The sequence below is a fragment of the Corvus cornix genome, chromosome 2 (genome assembly GCF_000738735.6).
Source record: "Corvus cornix cornix isolate S_Up_H32 chromosome 2, ASM73873v5, whole genome shotgun sequence".
In the NCBI taxonomy this organism is placed as follows: Eukaryota; Metazoa; Chordata; class Aves; order Passeriformes; family Corvidae; genus Corvus; species Corvus cornix.
Window position 1 is genome coordinate 2,079,749 of NC_046333.1, and position 23,367 is coordinate 2,103,115.

Here is a 23,367-nt window from a genome sequence, read left to right on the forward strand (position 1 = left end):
AATGTAATTTTTGAGATATTGTGAGGTACTCATTGGGAATGCAGACACCAGGGAACTACAAAATCTGGAGTCAAGAGTAAACAGAAAAGAAAGAAATTCCTAATTTTAGGAGTATTTCTTGATGAAGCAATGTTTAAGTGAACAGAGTTAATGGTTTTGTTTTGGACCCATAATTTTAAGTAAGATGCAGACAAGCAGGAAAAGGGTAGAGAAAGGAAAATTCTAAGGTACTTAGGAAGAAAAACTAACTATAAAGAAGTCTAGAAGAGATTTGTTGGTCTGGAAAAGAGGAGGCTGAAAACTAGAAGCAGAGACTCTCACTCAGCAGAGGGTTTGTGAACAAGTGTCCATCCAAAACACCTCAACTTTTGATGAAAGGCAACTATTGATGAAAAATATTTCTCCCGTGGAGTCCTTGATGGTTCTCAGCCATGTCCTTTCCATGACCAAGAGCTGTGTATGATCTCCACAGGATGATGAAGAACATGATGTCTGCACAGATAAAAAAACCCAAATTGTGTCATACTTCAAAATAAATGTTGGAAGAATAGGAGGCCTCAAACTACGAGAGGAGAAGAGCTCATGAGGGGAAGGTCTGAAAACACACAGCAGTTCCTCCATGAGTTTAAACCATAAGGATACTCAAAAAGCTGTGATTTCAGCCTGTTCAGAATGGTGTCCATGACACCATGGACACTGACTATCCAGAGGGTTCGGTACCACGCTCTTCTTCTCACATGAGCTTTTCTGTCCTCTTTCAAAGAGTTTCTTGCTCAGCTGCCAGAACCTGGGGAGGATTCAGTTCTTGCCCGTCCATCCCACCGCCGGGGTAATTGTGAAGAGTTCCTCATCAGAATTCCCAGTGAATGCAATAAGCTGCCTCTGTGGCTGAGCCTGGAGAGATGGGACTGTGCCAGTCATGGCTCCGAGGTGCTGTTTGCCTTTGGCACTGCCACTGCCTCATAAACACCTCCTTGGCCTCCGCCTCATCAACATCTCATAAACAACCCTTTGGCTTGGTGTGGGTCTCCAAATTAGTGTTTATAGCCACGCAGAGAGCAAGCTGTTTGCATAAATAATCCTGAAGCAAATCTTGCCTTCTCAGCCAAAAAAAAAAAAAAGAAAAAAAAAAAGAAAAAAAAAGAAAATTGCTCAGCTCTGTCTCCTGATTTGCTGCACGTGCACAGGGGACATCGGTGCCACCAGCCCACACATGGCACAACCCAAGGGAGCGTGCTCTGCTCCTGCCAACCCTGATTCCTCGAGTTAAGGAATGTATTTCATTTCCTAGGATGATGATCTGTGGGTTCCAGGTGCCTGGGAATAATGAAATCATACAGAGCTGAACAAGTCTGATAGTCAAGCTGGCACAAGCCAGCAGGGTGCAGGCAGCAGGGCTGGGATTCATCTCAGCTCACTTCAGGTGTGAGCTGCTCACACAAGAACCCTCCCAGGGTCAACAGGGAGGAATAAGCACCACTGGAGAATAATTTAGCTGATTTATCTAAAATGGTTGTGCTTGGGCAGATAAACCCTAAACAGCTTTGGAGAAAGAAGACCAGAAATCCAGAAATGTGGAAGCAGAGACTGCAATACTCAGGGGACAGAGTGACAAAGTTTGGGATCCATTTCACTGTAGCAGAGCTGTTTGACTTGTATGAATGTTTTCATTGAGCATGTCTAAACTTCCCGAGTCCTGTGATGATGAAAACTTCATTAAAAATATTCAAGCTCCTGCACTTGTTGGATGAAGTGTCGTTCTTGGCGCTCTGAGCCACCAAGGAAACTGCAGTTCACTCAAAAGACACAGTTTTTTATCTAATTTTCATTATTTCCATCTGCATGGTGTTATCGGTGTTGCCATTTGTGAGTCTGGAAACAATTTCCTGACAATTTGTGGGGTATCTGTGCCAGGCCCAGCTGTACTCAGGGTGATGCTGTGTCCTTCCTCCCCCTCTCCATCCCCTTCCTCACAAGCTCTTTAAGGTAAGAACAGCACAAAAAAGACACGGATTTAAGGATTACTCATGTTTGGTTGAATTTTTAGCCTGGCACTGATTGAACCTGAACAGTGGGTGGCTCGGTTTGGGAGCCTGAGGAACACACTTGGGATGCAGCTGCACTGTTTTCAGGGAAAAGTGGGTTTTGATGCCAGCCAGGTAGCTCCAGTTGTCCACACGACTGAAGATCAGCCCTTGGCCCATGCACAAATGCAGAGTTTAAGCTCCTGCACAAAACCAAGCACAGTGGAGACTTCATTTCATCGAGAACTGAGACACTGCTGTAAAAGTTGAAAATGGCAACATAAACCTGTTCCCTCTCAGCTTCCAGTCGCCTGTGGCTGATGGACCTCTTAGCCAGGGGTGGTACCTTTGTCTGCCATCTGCCCGTGTTCCAACACCAACACAATATTTCTCAGGAATATTTCTCACTTTGGGGTCTCAGAAGCAGGAGAAAGCATGGCCAAAGGGAAGGGGAGTTCCTCTGTAAAGATCAGCCAAGGTAAGGGGTAGCTCCACTCAACCTGTGTGTTTATTTACTCTTGTTCTGTAGGAAAGCCAAGGAAGAGCTCAGCAAGGCCTGAAGTGACGTCAGGTTGTGTATGAGTGTCTCAGGTTGTGTGGGATTCACGCCAAAGTAGAAATGCTGCTCTTTTCCAGCTCCGTTTTGAAGCTCTTTCAGCCTTTACTGCAGCAATCACTGTTTCATTAAGCCACCGAGTCAAAGGAACGACTTTGATTTTTTAAATTTGCAATCCCAACAAAACACCCGGGGCTGCAGTGTCACAGAATCACAAAATATCCTGAGGGGGAAGGGACCCACAAGGATCATCGAATCCAGCTCCTGACCCTGCACAGAACAACTCCAAAACTCCCACCATGTTCCCGATGCTCCTGGAATTGTCACGGTTGATGCCGTGATCACTTCCCTGGGAAATCTGTTCCAGCATGGGCAGCATTGGCTCAGCAGCTTTGTCCTCAGCAAGAAAAAAACACTCTATGTAAAATTATGAGAACCTATCAAATGTATTGTAATTCATGACCTATGTAATCCACACCATAAGGTCATTTTTTGTATTCTTCTTGGAGCTCTAAACATTTCTACATCCACAGATAATCCTGCTTGGAGAAACTTGGAGAAATCTACTCTGTCCCTCTGCTCTAATCAAAATTAACTCCATTTTAAATATAATGTTCCTAACTGGCTTGTTCTTATCACAGTCATTCAATCTCTGCAATACAGCATGAAAAGTGGTGGTTTTTCTTTTTTTGAGTTTTTTTTTGCCTGTCAGAGAGGAAATATGACTCATTATGATGAATTATAGATTTGTGAAATTAATTGTCCTCTCAGAAATTTCAGTTTCTGTGACATCACTTTGTCTACTTACCACATCCTTCCTTGGAGCAGAGAGTGATGCATCCCAAGCTCTAAGAACCTTCAACTAAGGTCATAAATAGGATGAAGGAAATTACAGAGGGATATGACTTTTTTTCCTTCCCAAATGTGATGAAAAGAAGATTCTGCAGTTATAACTGTCCTGCTATGCTGGAGCACTTCTAGTTTTAAAGTCTGACAGTTTACAACCCATAAATACAAATGCCAGTAATTCTTGTCTTCCATTTCTACATTTTGAGATAAAGTTAATTTTAAATTAATTCCCCCTCTCTCTGCTCGTGGGTCAGGCAGAACCCTGTCAGAAACCTACTTGGAGCCACTCTTGAGGTGTGGGAGGGAAAGACCCCATCCTCAGTGGGCCACAAGATGGGAAGGGCGCTGGTTCCTGCAGGAAGCTGCCAAACCCCTCAGACCAGACCATAATGCCTCTCTGGGAGTGCCCAGGGTTTACCTCCCTCAGATTTTCAGTGCCCTGTCTTAGTGATTTTCACCATTTGCTGCTTACAAACAAATCCAACCATCTCGAAGCCTTTCAGGCAAATTTCCCTTTTCGTTGCTTGAGTCCCTCCTTCCTAGGCTTGAATATTTATCACAATAAAAAAAATTTCCCTGTTTACCGTGGAATTTAAGTGCTGGTGCCACAATGCCAGGGTCAGTTTTGATCAGGCCATATTCAAAAATTTCCCATTTTGAGCCATAAATTCATAGAACAACTGGGGTCAGAAGAGGCAAGGTTGGCCCTGAGCAGAGGCTTCCATCAACATCTGGGAGAAAAGCAGGGATCACCATTCCCTCTATACAGAAGAAAAGATGATGCCAAGGTGGTGCTGAATGTCCTTGGACAGAACTTGGAGCTCATGTGAGCAACTTCAGCCTTGATTAACAAGGCCACCACTCTTCTCACACCTTCTCACATCACCTCGTGGAAAGGTGCAATTGCCCCTGAGGGATAAATACCCTGTATCCTACAGTCCTGCTCTTAGGACTGGGAACTGGGTTTGGGATTCACCTCCTCTGCTGAAATGTTCACTCTTGTTTGGTCATCCAGGGCTCTGCTCAGTGGAGACACCTTTGGATCCCTCCTGGCATCTGCCAGATTCGTCAGTTTGGAGTTTCTGGTGGGTATGCCATGGCTGTCAACTTTCCTGGCTGTTGTAGGTCCTCCAAGGCATCCCAAAGGGCTGTAAAATCTCATTTTGGACAAATTACTGTGGTTCCGGACTCTGTGGTCAGTGGGAAGATACTCCTACCTGTAGAGGATGGAGGAAATCATTAAATCAGCAGACTGAAGCCTTAGGTTTTAACTTTTATATTTTTCAAATCCTGCACTGCCTGGTGTGTGACTCTGAAGTTCCTTGTAGCCTGTTAACCTCTGCTCTCTGTGCTGGGCAGACACAACAAAGCCTCTCTGGGCCTGCTCTGCAAGGACACCCAGACCGTCCTAGGCCCAAAATGTGTAAACCAAAGAGCCTCTAAGGGGGGCAAGCTGAGGGGAATTACATCATTAACTGAAGCTTTAATTGGAGAATTAACCCTGATATGCAAACGAACCCAACCTATAAAAGTGTGAAGAACTCATGACCTGGGGTCCACCTTGGGGTCCATCTGGGCAGTGGCCTCTGGCCCCCAGGGGTACCTTTGAAGCCTTTCAAATAAACACCTGCCTTATTCCCTTACTCCTGTCCAGTCTCTGTTTCTAGGAGGCCTCTTAAGGCACCAAGATCAATCCCAGAATGGTTTGGGTTGGAAGGGATTTTTAAACCTCATCTCATCCAACCCCCCTGCCATGGGCAGAAACACCTCCAACAGATCTGGTTGCTCAGGGCCTTGCACAAACATGGCCTGGAATATTTCCAAGGATGGGATATCCACCACCTCTCTGGACAACCTGTTCCAGTGTTTCACAGCACTCATAATAAAAGGCATTGACCTGTCTCCACTGACCACAGAGACAGCTGCAACGAGCAGCTCAGACAAAAAACGCAGTTTTTAGGGGGCTGAGCTGACTTCCAGCTCCCTGATACCACCTTCAGGAGTGGCAGCTGGCTCGATGAGGGCTGCAACCACAAGCGTCTTATTCCTGCTTGTGCTGCAAACTTGCTCTGGGGTATTTGCGTGTCCCTTCTCGCTCCCCTGCCCCAGGGGCAGCAACACTTCCTTTGTTGTCTCCTGTGTCTTATTTAGACTCGGAGCACTCCGGGACAGGGACTCTCCTTCGGAGCACCTCACCACGCAGGACTCGGATCATGGCTGAGCCTCTCACTGCAGGAGTAAATAATAATAACATGCATTAGCTGCTAAGTAGGGGAATTAGGGGTTAGCTTATGTGTGAGCACCGTGCATGCTGTAATGATATCCTCGTGCTTAATGCAACGGGATCCTGCCATTATTAAAGCAGGAGGAGAACTGATGTTTGATCTACAGGGCTAATTCTAGTTTTTGGAGACATCAAACAGCTGCTTTTCTTTTCTTTTTTTTTTTTTCCCTCCCTTGGCAAATGCGTATGTTATAAGCAAATCTGAAATTACCAGGTTCACAAGTTGAGTTTCATGCAGAGAAATGTTTACTTTGATGCCAGAGGACCTGGCTCGTTTCCATTTACAGTAAATGAGGAAGAAAATTGATTTGCAGCAGCAGGAGGGGTGTCAAACCTTTATTGCTGCTCAGGACATGTATGCACTGCTAACCAGGAAGATAATTAACCTAAATTAACCTTCTGCCTTAAGATGAGTCATAGTTTGGGGAGGGGGGAGGTGGGAAGCGGGGGTGGAGAGGGTGTAGGGAGGGGAACAGTGCTGTGGAGCTGTATGGACATGTCCTGTGCATTTCCAAGCAAAAACGATGGGCCCATGCAGCAACTGATTAGATTTAAATGGAAATTTTCGATGGGCATGAAGAAAAAAAAAACCCCTGATGTTTAAATTAGGGCTGGACTGTGAATTGCATAAGTTGTGCCTGTAAAATGGGGCAGAAAGGTGCATTTCCAGGTGCTGCTGAGCCACGAAATAGCGAATTCATGTTTTTGACCTGCCATTATTTACTGGGCTCATCTGCAGGTCTGCAGCTCTTATCCAAGGGCTGCAGGGTGGGGAGGAGCTGCCAGTGGTGGGAGTCTCTGCTCCAGACTGCTTGGATGAGGTGGTTCCCAGGTGGATGTCAAGGCAAGACCCATGTTGCTCTTATCCACCTGCCTAATTAATGAAATCTGAATTTCGTTATTAATTCAAAGTAAAGAACCATATAACCATCCCAGGCAGTCATCAGGCATTTATGGGTGATGGAGGTGGAAAACTGGCTCTGTTTCAGTTTTGTTTGAAGCAAGAGCCTAAAATCTGGATCCTTCATTTAGTGATGTTTGAAGGTTCTAGATCCAGAAAGATCCAGCAGCCAAGTGCTCCATTTCCTAGGAAATCAATCACCAAAATTGACCTCTTATGATGGAATCATTATGGTTGGAAAAGACCTCCAGGATGCCCAAAAGCTGTTCCATGATCACTCCAAGCTCCTCCAGGGCGAGCAGCAGGTGGGGCTGAAATCTCCTTTATCTGGATCCAGGCCCTGGGCATCACTTGGGTCAGAGAACAGCTGAGTTGCTGCTTTCCAATTCCTTCACCAAGGAATCACCAACACCTCCAAGATCATCGAGTCCCAGCATTAACCCAGCACTGCCAAAGCCACCACTAACCCATGTCCCCAAGTGCCACATCCACATGTCTTTTAAATCCCTCCATGGATGGTGACTTCCCTGGAAAAACCAGGCAAATTCAGGAAAAGCCAAAGCTGGATTTCTTTTATTTAGGGTTTTTTGGGTTGTTTCTTTTTTTGAGGGGAGCCTAAGGATTTCAGATGCCCAAATGCCTTTGACACAGCTCTGTAGGAAATCAGAGTCCTGGGATGGAGGCAGAAAACCCTGAAGAGTTGCTCTGCCAGAGGGAGGCTGTCCTGACTCCCTAAGGATGGGTGTCCTGCTGAAGTCCCATGGGAACAGCTCTGGATCTGTGCCCACAGCCCAGCACACCCTTCCACACACCCTCAGGAGCACCCCACATTCACCACCTCTACACCCCACCTTCCAGCTGGGAGAACAACCTTCATTCCAATGAGGCCATGCAGAGCTCATCCCAAATTAATCCTCATTCCCACCAGCCATTTCACAATTCCTCCCCATCAGAGGTAGAATCCAGGATATTGGGCAGAAAACACCTCTTTCAGGGAAACAAATCCCTGGCCAGAGACGTACAGGCTGAGAAAGGGGCAGGCAAAGCTGATCCAAGAGCCTTTGTACTCAGCCTGGAGCCCACAGGAGGTCTCAGCTCACACCTGAGGGGCCGGTGACCTGTGTGGACCCTGTGTTATCCATCCTCCCCTTGGAGCAGGGGAGATAATCCAGGTGTGAGGGTGCAGACACTGCATGGTGATGAGGTGTGGGGCAGTACCTCAACATCATGACCAGTCAAGCCTCCACTTCTTCTGTCTCCCCCATCTGTGAAAGGGAGAAGTCATCAGTGACCCAACACAGTTTTGATTCATCCCTGGTGGTTTTATGGGAGAATTTATGATGTTTTAAACAAAAGGCTTTTGGGGAGGTGGGGGAACATCTCAAAAAGTCAAGCCCTGATTTTGTTTTCTCGAGGTGTTTCTTGCCCTTGAACAAAATCAAATATTAAGTAATTAAAATCATCCGTGGAGAGCTTAGGAGCAACACAAAATGGGCCATTCTGGAGCCAAGCACAGCATTCCACTCATCTCGAGGCAAAATGGTTTTGACGTTTTTTGGTTCTCTGAACAATTTGGGAACCCAGTGAACCAAAAAACCAGCAGTTGTGTGCACCACCCTCCACCTGGCCGGCACAAACACCAATAGCTGAGAAACCTGATGTGGGAGCAAATGCGTCCTGCACCTCTGGCGGGATGCATCCAAACGTGTTGGCTCTCACCGGGGATTTGGGGATTTTAAACCACATAGGCCACCCCTCTTTTCCCTGATTAACCTTTTAAGCTAAGTTTTGGCTAACTCCAGCAACAATTTATCAGTCCTATTGGTGGAAGTCCCTCCACATCCTGGTGGATCCATGCAGGATCTGTTACAAAAGCACTGCATCCACTTTCTGAGCCCAAACCAGGGTCTCCCCTCCTCCAAAGACAAACAGGATTTCTTTTGAAGTCTGAATGTCTGTTCCTGGGCCAATAAAGTGCCTCATTTTCCCAGCAAGAAGGTAAAGGTGGTGAAAGGTGTTACAAGCACCTCCTTGTGAAGTGCAATTAGCAGCTGGGTGAAGGGGGGAAGTGTTGGCACAACAAGGCGAGGCGATGGCTGTCTCACCTCTCTTGGGATCAGCCAGATGGGCCGGGCATGAGCCCAAACACCGCGGCTGGGGACAGTCTGGCATGGCAGCCCCGGGCCACTGGAGCCCTCCAGGGAGGCAGAAAGGTGTTTCCTTGCTCCATATCTCATCCTGCTGGTGACACTTGGAGAGGTTTGGATGAGCAAAAGGGTACAGGAGCTGCTTGCAGAGTTCACCAAAGCAGATATTTGGTCTGACTTAGAAAACAGAGCCATGGTAACCTTCTGTTGCTGTGTTGGATATAAGAATTGGCCACACAACCAGCCCCAAACCCATCTACATCTACTCAGCCAGGAAAAGACATCCCTCACAGACAGTAAGACCTGTAGTTTTAGGTCTTTCTTGACTCCTCTGTTGTCTCCAAAGGATGTGGTCGTAGAGGAAAACAGCTCAGCGTCAGAAATAGGGAGGATTGAGAATAAAGGGGGAAAGTGTGCCTACTGTGAGAAAAAGGGCATGGAAATGTAACTCAGTTAAAGATATTTCAGGCAATTTTCTGAGGTAGCAATACTACTCTGAAAAAAACAGGGAAGGAAAGGAAAATGGAAGAGCAGAGAAATTCCGTAACGTAGTTTCTGGTGTCTAATCCCCCAAAAATGATCCACACAAGGTTCTTTCTGACCATGGTGGCAGTTTTGGTGTAGACTTGGTGACAAACCCTAAGTAACTGGTGCTGTTGGCTCCATCTGATCCCACCTCTAAATGAACTCAGTGTCAAGCGAACAGGAGAGCCCAAGGACATCCCTAGGATCAAACCATAATCACACCATTAAACCTAAACCCAGCTCACCAAACACCATCACATCTACACAGTAACCCTTACATCAGGCTACCAGCTGGGGAGAAAATGTCCTTTTTTGGGACTCAGGTGGATCAAACATTCAAGAAATCTGGGGTTTGCACATCTGCTTTTATCAACAGGCTGTTCACTTGTACAAACACATCCAGTCCAAGGGCAAGGCGAACCCTCTCCAATATTAAGCCACTAAAAGACAGGGGAATAGGTTAAGGACTGGCTAGCAGCCAATGAGGTTTGCAAAACAGTGGAATCTAATAAAAATAATTGAAATATTTAAAGGCAGTTGCTTCACTTTATAAAGAAGCACCTGCAATGATTACCCAAAACATTTGCAGGTGGAAAAAGGCCTGAGCATGTCATTGGTGTTAATATCATTTATGCTCAGAGGGCAAATTAGGCATTGTAATTGTCAAGAACCATTGGAGCTGTTTCAATGATGGGATAAGTCTGATAATGAGGGATGATTCCTTTAGATCACCTTCAGTGGGTAACCCTGCAAAGCCAAGGCTTGGGTCTGTTAACAAGCTGACATCAAGGTGAAAGGTGTTCTCTGCAGTGTGTCCCAAGGGCCATTTATTTACCTGCTCCAGCCTTGAGAAAACAGGGGCTAATTCACCTAAATCCCTGCAGCCAACGCAGCTGATAGAGCTCAGCCCATTTCCACTGACTTCTGCGGGAAGCTGCCATTCCAGCTGAGCATTTGGCCTTTTGGGTTTTGGTTTGGGAGCTGATCCCAGCACCTGAATCCCCGAGCACAAAGGTGTCACTTCAAAGAACAAAGGATAGAAGTCCACAAGGAAGGGGAGTTGTGCATCCACATCTTTTTATCCAAATGGAGCTACACAAGCATCCCAGCCATGGCATCCACCTGTCACCAAACATTTTGGAAGCAGAATCACCTGTTCTCTTTCAAGATATGTGTTTAAGCACACACACCCCCCTCACTCTCCTGGGTTCCCAGCAGGACGTAGCCACCCTTCTGGACCTGATACAAAGCCCACTTATTTCCATGGAAAAGCACTTTTTTTCCCCCTTAAAATTAACACTATGTACCATTAAAATGTATTTCAAGAGTTGGCAAGTAGGAGAAGTGACCCTCTGCTTGTGCCACCAAGCAGCTTCTTGGCACCAAAAAATAAATTCTCTGAAGAGCCTGGGGCACAGAAAATTGTCAGCCCAGTTTGTGCCAAACAACTTAGGAAATAAAATACGGAGGAGAGCAGTCAGATGTTGTTCTATGCCTTGTTCCATTATTTTTTTTACTCCTGTTCTACAGATGGTGCCTTGGGTATTTTCCATCCCAGGAGAAAGATGACTGGAGGGGGATATTCCTTCACCTAAGGAGCACTTCAGCCTTTATAGCAGATTCACAAATTTAAAAATGACTTTTCCTACAGAAGGTGGAGAAGACATCGTACAGGCATCATCTGGCCAAGTGCAAACATGAAATGAAGCCCTCTGGCTTTTTCCTGGTCCTCAGGGACTCCTTTGAGGGACCATGGACATTACCGTCAGTACAGCTTATCTCACCCTAAAGCAGGGAACCTGAACCTCATCCTTAATTCCCACCAGTTCCAAACCTTCAGGTGAGCAAATTGTCCTGCAGGAAGCACAGCATGAATTCCAGAGTATTTTGATAATGTTGGCCCCAAAACTTAGAGACTTCCTCCCAGCTGAGGCAGTGGCTGATCCTTCACCTCTACTGAAGAAGCAGATCACAAAATCACCCTCATCTGAGATACAACTTCCTTTCCAAGGAAGATATTTCCAAGTCCTTAAAGTCCTTTAAGACTTTGTGCTGTTGCTCATCACTTTAACAAGTGAGTTGAGAGAGGGGATGCAAAGGTGGCTTAGCCTCAGTTTAAAGGACTAAAACCTTTGCCAGGAAGTTTCCCAAAACAGTGGGGTACAGCTCTCATACCTGCTGGTTGCCATGTGAGTGAAAATTTGGATTCACCTTTTCCTCTGAGGATTTGAGCCTTGGTGCCCACAGGTGGGCACAGATGGATAACTAAGCCAGGTATTTAGCCAGATTTTGTGTGTACCCATCAACCTTCCCCAGAGATCTGTAAATTCCTTCCTAAAGCAGATATCTAAAATTAAGCAGATGACTCACTAGATCAGCTGGGGCTAGAAATAAAGCATCAGCTTTCAACTTGGAGTGGAATTAATTTACTCATTAATGAGATAAACTCATTAAATCATAGAATCACAGGATGGTTTGGATTTGAAGTAACTTTAAAGATCATCCACTGCCACCCCCTGCCATGGGCAGGGACATCTTCCACTGACCCAGGATGCTCCAAGCCCCATCCAACCTGGCCTTGGGCACTTCCAGGGATCCAGGGACAGCCACAGCTTCTCTGGGTACCCTGTGCCAGGGCCTCAGAACCCTCACAGGAAGGATTTCTTCCTCATATCTCATCTAACCTTGCTGCCTTTCAGTTTGAAGCCATTCCCCTTCATTCTATCACTACACACCCTTGTGAAACCAATGCTGTCCTTTTTTCCTCAAACAGATTTTGGATTGATATTTAAAACTTGCCCCTGAAATCACCGTGTGGAGCTGGTCTTGTATAATGCCAGGAATCAAATGCTCCTTTGTGCTGTTACCCACCAGTTTTAGGAGCCTAAGAATTTAATTTTTTATTCTTGAATCTTAACAGCTCGGAGTCTGTAATTGCCCCAAAAATGCAATCATGTTGGGTTGGATTTGCAAAGATTGGCTGAAGACAAATCCCCTATGAGGTTTGTTCCCCAAATTTATGTTCTTAGGTAAGGGAGAGAAGAGGAGAGGAGAGGAGAGGAGAGGAGAGGAGAGGAGAGGAGAGGAGAGGAGAGGAGAGGAGAGGAGAGGAGAGGAGAGGAGAGGAGAGGAGAGGAGAGGAGAGGAGAGGAGAGGAGAGGAGAGGAGAGGAGAGGAGAGGAGAGGAGAGGAGAGGAGAGGAGAGGAGAGGAGAGGAGAGGAGAGGAGAGGAGAGGAGAGGAGAGGAGAGGAGAGGAGAGGAGAGGAGAGGAGAGGAGGGAGAGGAGAGGAGAGGAGAGGAGGAAACAAATGGGTCCAGTTGCTGTAGGAAATTTTGCATCTGAACATTTTCCCTCGTGGCAGGACACAGCACGAGAGAAGCTTGTTTGCTCCCTGGAGACACTTGCCTAATTGCACAGAGTCAGCAAGTTGAGGCCTTTGGAGGAGTTTTGGATAACAACCCATGCTTCTCACCTTGCACAGCCATGCCCAGTGCCCTCCAAAGCCTACTGAAGCCTTCTGCAGCACCAAGGGCTGTTGGACCGGGTTCACAAACCTGAGCACCATTAAGAGAAAATCCTACCAATATCAGCACTCTCCGCTCACTTACACCTACTTTGCATTTTAAATGCCAGTAAATGACTGCCCAAGGGAACAGAGAATCAGACCCATCAATGTGGGTATATTTCAGCAACCCAGACCCCAGGAATTTTGGAAGTGCACCAGCATTAAGCATTATTAATGCATATTGAAAAATAGCTGGAAATCTCCCCAGCCTTGTTAAAGAGTCATTTAATTATTATTAACTGAGTCACGAAGGGCAGGCAGGCAAGTTTATGAAACCGATCCACTGCATAACCATGGACTCTGGAGGATGAGATGGTTGTAATGCCAAGGTTTGTAATTGAGCTGCGGCCCAGGGCCGGGTGCTGATGCATTCAGCAAGTGCCCTCTGCTGGACTCCCATCCCAGCCGGAATCTTCCACATCCATCCCTCACCCTTCTCCCCTGCAAGGCTTGGCGCATCACGGCATCCTCCCAGCGTGACTTCCAGCCCACTGCCCTTTCCAGAAGTCACGTCCCATTAGGTTTCTCAGCAGGAGCAATTATTCGGGAAAAAAAGCCACACCAACAATATGAAGTTACACCCCGTGTCACCGCAGCTTGGCTGGGCTTGAAATGTGGGCACAGCTCCCTCATGAAGGGAGTTCATTGCCCTTTCCTACCCCATTCCCACCAGTGACTGGGAAATGTCCATCTTCACCGGCTTGTTCTCGATGACTAAAGCAGGTGGGGCTCCCTCGCTGAGCAGATATGATGTGAGAGTGCAATTAAACAGCAGAGCTTTCAACACCCAGCTCCCAGGGCCTTATTTAGCTAATTAAGAAAGCCGTGCATTCATTCCCCTGAGGTGTTTCCAGCACCCTCTAAAGCACTGCCAAGGTCAGATTTGCTGCTGACCATTCACAATGGTCCGTGCTGACCATTCATAATTCACAATGCCAAGCCACAAGAGCTTGATTAAAGAGTATTAGGCTTCCCTAACTGGGACACATAACAGTCCTAGACCTCTAACTGGTCTCCAGGAGTCCTGTATTCCACTGGCCACTGCCAAGTGAGCCCGTGCTTTTTGCTGCACTCACATCTTCCATCCCCATCGCCGGGTTTGGCTGCCAGGTACTCAAGGCAGGAACGGTCTCTCCTTAGGTCGACGTGTAGGACCCAGCACAGCAAGGCCTCTAGGCATGCTTATAATGCAAACAGAGAGATTAGATCAAGTCTGGCCTCTCTCTCAACGCTGTAGGCAGCAGAAGAGTGGAGTGTTTGCCTCTTATCTGGAGTCTTGGGGGATTGGCCCAACATATTGACATAAACTCCTGCCAATGTCAGTTTACACTAAGTGAAACAGGTTATAAAATGTGTTGGCTCAGGAGCAAGATCTGAGTCCTGGTAAGGCATCCCCTCTGCAGAGCCCAGAACCTCCCACGGAGAGGAAGGGACCGTCCAAGCCACTCACAGCTTTGGACCCCCAAATTAATGGGGTGCCTGGGCAGGGCGCTGTAACTCAGCAAGGCTCCAAGGCGGAGATTGGGACATGTCCATAGTGGGCTTGGGGTCCTGCAGACACCTGCAGAGACATGCAGAAAGCAATTCTTGACAACCTTGTGAGGAATTCAACAGTTAGAGGAGAGAAAGGCAAATTTCAAAGTGATCTCAAATGAAAAAATGCATTTTCACACCAAGAAATGTCGTAAGACAATGAGAGTGCAAGAAAGACTTCAGTGTGTCAGACCAGCAGTAAGGGTAGCTCAGGAACCTGTCTGGGACCACAGAAACCAGAGATGCTCTGCAGAGAGGCCACTTTGTGCAGTCATTGCCCTCATGCTGTCCCAGCAGCCACCTCCATCACACAGGGATGCTGGAGAGTGCCCCTCTGCTGCTTCTCCATGCACAGCTGGCCCTGCCATCCACGAATTTTTGAACCTGATGATATTATGTGCCTCAACAACCTTCTGTAGCAACAGATTCCAGGAGTTCACCAATGTTGTTTATTTTTGTTTGTGAATTAAAATTCACAGAATCATTAAAGGTGGAAAAGACTTCTGAGGTCATAGAGTCCAAATGACCAAACACCTCCATGTCCTGTAAACCAGGAGCGTCATTCCCAGACTCAGACCCCCCCATGCTGGGTGTTTCCAGGGGTCTTGGGTGTCAGGGCTCTCACTGCAGTCCCTGGTGCCTCAGACTGTCACAGAATCATGGAATATCCTGATGACCCACAAAGATCATCCAGTCCAGCTCCTGGCCCCACACAGGACATCCCAACAATGCCACCCTTTGCATCCTTGAGAGCGTTGTCCAAATGCTGCTGGAGCTCTGGCAGCCTTGGGACCATGACCATTCCCTGGGGAGCCTGTTCAGGCTTCCTCTGGGGGAAGAACCTTCTCCTAACTATGGTGCAAAGGGAACAGGACTTCCCCAAGCCCTGTGAACAACTCAGCTGAGCCTCTCAGGAACAGATCCTAGAGATCCCAGTGTTCACACATCTCTTTTTATCTCTGTCACCAGTAGGAATTCTCAGGCACAAGCTTGGAAACAGGGGACATCTGAATGTAGGTACCCAAGTCTGGTGCTCAGACCTACCCAGAAGCATATTTTGGTTAGAAGAGAGAATTTCAAGTAAAGCCAAAATTGAAAATCTGGGTTTTCAGACACTGTTTTCTGCAAGTGAGGAGATTAACCAAAGAATAGGCACAGAGCACAATTCAGCTTGTAAGGGACTCCATCTCTCTTCCAACCACCTGCTCCAAGCAAGGCCAGCTGTGAGGTCAGACCAGGCTGCTCTAAAGAACAAATCACAAAATCTGGAACTAGAAAATTCCAAAACAAGGTCCAGAGCTAAGGGGCAACGTGGGTTTGAAGCACGGTTTGATTGCCAAGGTCCCTGGCAAGAATTTAATCCAGATGTGAGGGAAAGCTCTGGATGGACATGCAACAGCAACACCAGTTAAACCATCCACAACCACAATGGCAGTGGTCCAGAGGTGAGGCGTGGAAAGGATCACAAATCTCCATAACCACACAAGAAGGAAGAGCAGGTCAGGGGTTAATGTGGATTAATGACAACCAGGTTTCAGTGAAGAGCAAGACAACCATGTCCTCCAGCCCCTTTGTCCTCCATAAGGGACACTGGAAGCACACAGGTGGAAGCTGAGTGGTGTAAATTGGGCCCCACAGTGGAGAAAGACCTTTAACATTTTGGACAGTTAAGGATGGTAAGCATTCATCCATCACGTGTTGTGTCCCAGGGAGAGGAATTCCCTACAGTCCCCGTCCTACAACAAAGGAGGAACAGATCCAAGTGGTCAAATAGCAGCAGCTTCAACAGGAGAGATTTTACATGAGTCAATATGTGAACTATTCAAGAGTGTTTCTGCTTGCTGATTTAAAATCTACAGCCCTTATCAACAAGGAGAGGGACCATAGTGGCTTTCCTTTAAGGCAGATCAAGAAGGAAAGTAAAAGTAGGTATTTAAGATAAGGAATAAAACAAGAGAGTTGTTGTATTAAAATAAAACCAGCGTAATGTATGGAGTAAAAAAAGATATTTTTGTCCTAGCTAGAGCTCAGGAGTGGGGAAAATCAATAAGGGAAATAAAGGAGTTGAAGAAATATTTATAGTCAGCAGAGTCAAGGTTGAAGAGAAGGCACTTTTCTTGTGCAAGCAACAAAGAAACCCTGACGAGAGCATTAATTTGTTACTCCGGGGAATGGTGGAACCATGGATAATAACCAAGAAAAGCCCTGGGTGTTCAATAAAGACCTCAGTTCTGCATTTTGAGCAAAAGCTGCACAAGCTGCTTCTACCACACACTGCTGATGATCACACTTAGGGCTCTAACCATAAGCAAGGAGATGGTAATCAGCATCTCCCACAGCTAGCCATTAATAAATCTGCAGATTCAGATCATTTACATCCAGGAGGTTTTAAAGAGCTGGCCAAGAAGGCACTGGAGCCTGTTCAAAAGTCTTCGAACCCCAGGGAAGTTCTAGAGGACCAGGAGAAAATGAGTGTTCTGCCGATGTTTTAAAGTAGGACAACACGAGTTCTAGAGTGCCAGCCTGCCATTAATCCCAGCAAAAAACCAATAATGGAATAGCTCCTATGAGATTTGTTTATTATGGAATCAAAGGAAGGTAATATAATTGCTGCCAATCAACTTGGGTTTATGAAAAATAGATCTTGTCAAATTAATTTGATGTATTTTGTGATAACAGCACAAGCGTGGTTAATAAGGGGAAGAGTGCTGATGTAATTTTACTTGGATTTTCCTCAAGGCAACTGCCTGGGTACTGCATGATATTTTGATTAAGAAACTGGAGTCCCAAACATGGCACACATTAAAGGGATTAAAAACCAGCTAACGTAGGTCTCGGAGCGTTCCTCTAAACAAGGGATCCCTGCCAGATGGGTGTGTTCCGAGTCAGGTCCCACAGGGAACCGTTCCTCAACGCGCATTTTAACATTTTCTCCACGTCCTGGGGAAAAAAAAAATTAAAAATTGCTGATGACAACACAAGGTCTACTGGATCAGCAGGTAAAGAAGAGGCTGAGGTCAATGGGGTGGAAGAAAAGGACTCCCTTGTTCAGGTGGGTGAAGGCAGGTGACAGCCAAATCTAAAGGCAGATGTGCTGAAGAGAAGAACGTGGCTGTGTTCCCCCTCCTGGGAAGGAGCAATGCAGGAAGAGATTTGGGCATCACAGCAGGCAGCTGTAGGAGGAGAGGCTGAGGGCACTTGGTTTGTTCAGCTGGAGCAGAGGAGACTGAGGTCAGACCTCGCTGGAGCTGCAGCTCCTCCAGAGGGGCAATGGAGGGGCAGCTCCGACCTCTGCTCCCTGCGGCCGGGGACAGGACCTGAGGGTACGGCTGGAGCTGTGCCAGGGAAGGTTTAGGTTGCATTTTTGGGAAGGGTTCTTCCCCCAGAGGGTGCTGGGGCACTGAACAGTCTCCCCAGGGAATGGTCAAGGCCCCAAGGCTGCCAGAGCTCCAGGAGCATTTGGATACCTCTCTCAGAACAGGGTGGAACTGCTGGGGTGCCTGGAGTTGGACCTATGGTCCTTGTGGGCCCCTTCCAACTCAGAATATTCCATGATTCCATGATTCAGCCCAGTCTGCCTGCAACTGGGGCTTATTGCTGAAATCTCCAGTGCTCTTGGATGCCGGGAAGGAGGAAATGTTGAATTTTTGGGATCTGCTGATGACCCCACACTCCTGTGTGAGCCCCTGGATTCCCCTGGGTTGCTCCAGCAGGCAATGGAGGGAGATGTTCTTGCTGGGCAGGATCCAAAGCAGGTTATCAGGGATGCTGAAGCAGGTGCTGAGTGGTCCTGCTAAGTTCTCCCACTGCCCAAGCCAGTGGTCCCAGGCTGCAAACTGAAATACCAGGAGGCAGAGTCATGGAAAGGTGCTGTTAAATCAAAGAGGAGTTGGAGGAGAGTCCTGGGAATGGAGGCAAGGTTGGAAACAGTTAGAGGAGTTCAGTCCACCAACTCCGTGGACAGAAGGATGGCAGTTTGTGAGTTATGAGTAGTCAGTCCATTAATAAAGAGCATGAGTCACTCCCAGGCCAATCAGGCTTCCACACAGACACCATCAGATGGGAATTCGTCATGAGTTGCTTGGAGAAAGAATTACACTGGTGAGGACCACGATTCTCAGAAATCCTCTCATGCTTTCTGTCAAGGGAAGGCTTTCTTTGCATTCCTCCCATTTCTTTGGACTCCTCCTTTCCATTTGTGTGTTCACATAAACTCGTTCCACTGAACCTCTGCTGTGAGGAAAGGCTGAGAGTGTTGGGACTGCTGAGAAAATGGTTTTAAATGGAAAGAGGGCAGAGTTAGATGGGATATTGGGAAGAAATCCTTCCCTGTGAGGGTGGCGAGGCCCTGGCACAGGGTGCCCAGAGCAGCTGTGGCTGCCCCTGGATCCCTGGAAGTGTCCAAGGCCAGGCTGGACACTGGGGCTTGGAGCCACCTGGGATAGTGGGAGGTGTCCCTGCCCATAGCAGGGGTGGCACTGGATGGACTTTAAGGCCCCTTCCAGCTCATTCTGGGTGGGATTCTGGGATTCTGTGACTATGAAACTGCAGGATTTTCTTAGAGCAGCACTGCCAATGGCAGCTTTGGTGCCTCTGTTGAGAATGAGGCCCCCACCCATCTGCCTTCCCATTCCATCTCCTGCCATCGCTCAGCCTAGTTTTTGGACTCTTATATTGGTTAAAGCAGCCCCTGTCCCAACCCCTCAATGGTAACTTGATAAAGGAATATTTCATTTTATCACTGTCTCATTTAGGAGCCTTCTTATATTTACACTTAACACATAAATATCCAGAAGCTCCACAGGATTTCAGCTCTGGGACCAAATCTACCAGAGGGATAAACCCACCAAAATCAGATAAGCCTACAAGAGGGGAGCCCTCTGGAGCAGGGAATGTTCCCCACACTGCCATGCACCACCTTGCCCTCTTCCCATCTCTAGACCACAGAGCTTGTCTTCTCCAGGGTTTGCTTGTAGAGGGCCTACCACAGACAGGCCCTTTTCCTGCTCAGGACCTGGACTCTTTCACGGCATCAGCAGCGTGGGAGGATGTCATTCCCACAAGCCATCCCCTCGCAGGGAGCGCAGAGGGGAGGGGAGCTGGCTGTGATGAGCCCGGGATGCTTCATGCTGGACGCTGGGAACAGCAGTGGGATCACATCCTGCAACCAGAGCACGGGATGGCACAGGGAGCAGCATCACCCCACGGCCATCCCTCACCCCATGACCCCACACGCCAGGTACAACCGGTCCAGGGGCTGATGTGGAGCCCCCAAGGCAGCAGTCCCGGGACAAGAGGCTGCTCCTTCCGCAGGCCCTGGTGCTCTTTGAGGGATGTCTAATGAAATCTGCCCAGAAAAGCTTTTTATAAAGATATTTATCATGCAGGTGTCACTCAAGCTAATTAGATCCTAAGCCAACACCACAATCCCTCCACATGTCAGAGCAGCGCACGGATTGTTCCAGGGAGAGGCTGGAGAGATTAGGGCCCAGCCCAGCTCTCGGCCACGGCAGCATGAAGCCATGGAGGGCTCAGCAGAGCCAATTACATCCCAAAATGCCTGGAAATCAGTCCCAAATCAAATAAAGCCACAAGCAGCGCTGGCACCCTGTGGTTTGTGCCATCCACTGCTGTGAGGATCACAGCCCGCTCGGATTCACGCAGCGCCAGAGTCCTGCTCCCTCCACCAGCCCTGCCAGGGAAGGGATTCCACTCGTTAGTCTCAGACTTTTAGGGATGCAGGCAGCTGCCACTGCCCCTCTGGAGTCAGGAATCAGAGGCACTGGAGAATTTTTCCCTGTGCTTCCCTCCGTGCTGACTCCACGTCATTTAATTGGGTTTAGAAGTGGTGTAAACCCTTTGCATACAGACTGAATTTGTCCCTGATATATACATATTTTACATATGTATTTCTTTATAAATATATTTAATAATACATATATTTATAGATGCACATTTTATTTTTATATATTTCTTTTTTTTAGATGTAGAAATATTTTTTTTTTGACACAGAAATATTTTTATATATTTCTTCTTTCTATTTAAAGACATCTATATACACAGACCTCAGACACACATATACCACATATATATATAATTCTGATGTTGTGTGTGCACCCCCTGTGGCTCCCCTACACCTGTTTCCCTTTTGACAGCCATGAGATCAGTCTTACCCAGCACAGAAAATACAGGTAATGCCACCTCATTCCTGTCTGGCTGTGAACTGCAGTTTGCTGTGGTCACTTAAAAGGATAAACAGGGCAATGGAATCACCCAGGATTTATAATCCTGAAACCAACGTCGACAAATTGATGCAGGTATTTAAGATAAAGGTTCATTTCTCAAAAGCATCCACCCATCAGCACCTGGAAGTCTATTTCTAAAGGCTCAGACATGTCACAGAGTCAGGGATGTGCCTCTCATGGACCATCTGTTCCTGCTCAGGAGCCTTTGGAAATGTTCCCCCAAAATCCATAGTGGGAAGAAATACTTCAGAATAAATTGTTCTTTGTCCCAAAGGTTTTAATCATTTTCCCAGGCAGGAACTGTAAATTATCCTCAGCCTTGGGTCTAAAGGGATGCATTCACACAAGGAAGAGTTTTTATACGAGAGGTCAAGCCCCCCACAAGACATTAAATGTGTATATTAAACTTGGGGGTGTTTTCAAAAGAGACAGCAGGGGGCTGAGGTTTTTATAGCTGACAACTGAGTCTTGCAATAAAATTTTGGGACTTGGTGAGCCAAGGGCAAGGTCTTCATCCCAAGAGCTCCGTGCCAGACAAGGCAGGTGATGGCTGGTGAGCAGCAGGGTGGGAAGGTGCCTTTCCTCAGGGAAACACCACGCTTGGCAAGGGATTGCAAAACATCATTGAATTGGGATGGACCTTCACGGTCTCACCACACCCAAGTCTTCACCACCTTGCCAAGGAGAAATGCCACACCATCACAGGAATCAAATGTGTCCCTTCAGACCCGAAGGGCTCGGGGTGTTCCTCAGCACCTGCAGCCTGGCTGTGCTCAAGGCAGAACCTGTTTTCCTCCAGCTGTTGCCCAGCACAGCTTCTCCCTCGTGGCACCGATCCACTGGGACACTCCAGGCCAGCATCCCTGCTCCCCTCGCAGCTGACAGCCCTTTGAAGGGGCTGAGCCCTGGGTTTATCTCAGGGATTTTTCTGATGAGCCCTTAAACCTTCTATCAATGACACATTCCATCAGTGGATCAAGGTACCTAAATAAAATTGACATAAGGCAAGGCCTTTTAATTATCCAATTATTTTGTTTCAAGCAGCAGCTGGTAAAAAGTAAAAAGACTTAGTGTTCTTCTTTCGTCTCTGTTGACATAAAATCAAGGATCAAAGCGCCTTAATTTTTGGCCTCTGATTTTTCTCTCCTTGATTTAAGCATGCCTGTTATGAGTTCAGTGGCCTTCCTGCCCCTTTGCTTATTTAGCAGTGATTAGTGAGTGCTGAAGCTGCAAAGCCTCGGAGTTTGCTGTCATGGGATGAAGCCCCCGTGGCACTGGGAGCTGATGCTGTGCAGAATAGGCCCTCACTCCGTCACCAAACAGTTTTCAATCCCAAGAGTGGGACAGGGATGATTTATCCGTGGGGACCTAACACAGGCAGAGATGAAGGGCTGCAAGGGAAGTGTTTGGGAGACAAAAGCACCTGGTGAAGGTCACACCCCTGTTCAGGGACCTGCTGGAGGTGCTGGTTTGAAATTCCATGTGTGTTGGATCCCCAGTGTCAGAGCAGACTGGAGATTTTAAATCCTGCTTGATTTTTTCCCTATTTTACAGAGCTACCTGTAGATCCAGCTTGGATATTCCCTGTGTTTGTTCCTCTAAAGAAGAGGATACACATGATCAGACTGATTTTACGCCAGGATTCATCTGAAGGATGAAGTTTCTGAGCAAATCTTGTCCCAGTTGGCAATTTGGGCCACCCCAGGTCAGACTTGCCTTGGAGATGTCTGTCCCTTTCCAAGGGGATGGTGATTCCAGGTTTCGGGAAGGTGGGAGACATCAGGGCATGAGTTTTGCCCTAGTGTGGCACAAAAATAAACACAACTCAGCTTCCTCACTGCTCCTTGCTGAACCTGGACCTGCAGGTGTGGTGGGCTGTGAGTCTCCCAACACGGGATGCAGAGTCCATGTATCCACGTGCATTCGTGGGCAGGGATATTCATGCACGGACAGACAGCTGTGAGGGGCAAACGAGCCCCAGAGAGGGTTTCCAACAGTCTGGCTCAACAGCAGAGGCTCTGCAGGATTTGTCTGGAGCAGGGAGGTGGTGGCAGAGCTCCGTGCAGGAGAACACCCCCCTGGCAGGAGCGCACCAGGGCGTGGGATCCTGCCTGCTCCAGCATGGCCCCGGGGCTGCACTCCCGGGAAGCACGGGCAGAACTCTGTGTTCATGCAGGTGTCTCTGTGGATGAAATCCAGCAGACACCAGCATCTTGCAGGAGGAGGGCTCTGCAGAAAGCTCTACCTGCTGAACAAGGGAGGTACCCCCCAAAAGAGCAAATTTTGGGTGGTATCAGGTACGCCCAGCTCCTTCAATGACTCTGGATGTCCTTGAATAAAAGCTTTTTAAGCCCCTCTTGCAAGACCGGCACTGAAAAGGTTTTAGAGCCCTGCCAAGACTGTTAAACTGGGTAGTTTTAGGTGAGCTTTATGTGGGCAGACCTGGTGTGGAATTCTTCTTGTCACTCAGGTCAGCCACGCTGGAGGACCTGCTTCTAATTCATGCAGCTTCCTCTCATCCAGAGCTCCCAAATCCACAGGAAAAGACCTCTCTTGCTATGGGACATTGCAAACTCCAGGCTCTTCACCACCAGGAGAAGCTTGCTGAGCCGTCCTTCACCTCCCCTTCCTTAGCTGCAGCTGTGAAAAATGAAAATTAAATAGATGAGGGATGGCAAGGCCAAACCAGCCTTTTGCCACGAGCACAGGGTGGGAGGTGAGGGGCACATTGGCCTT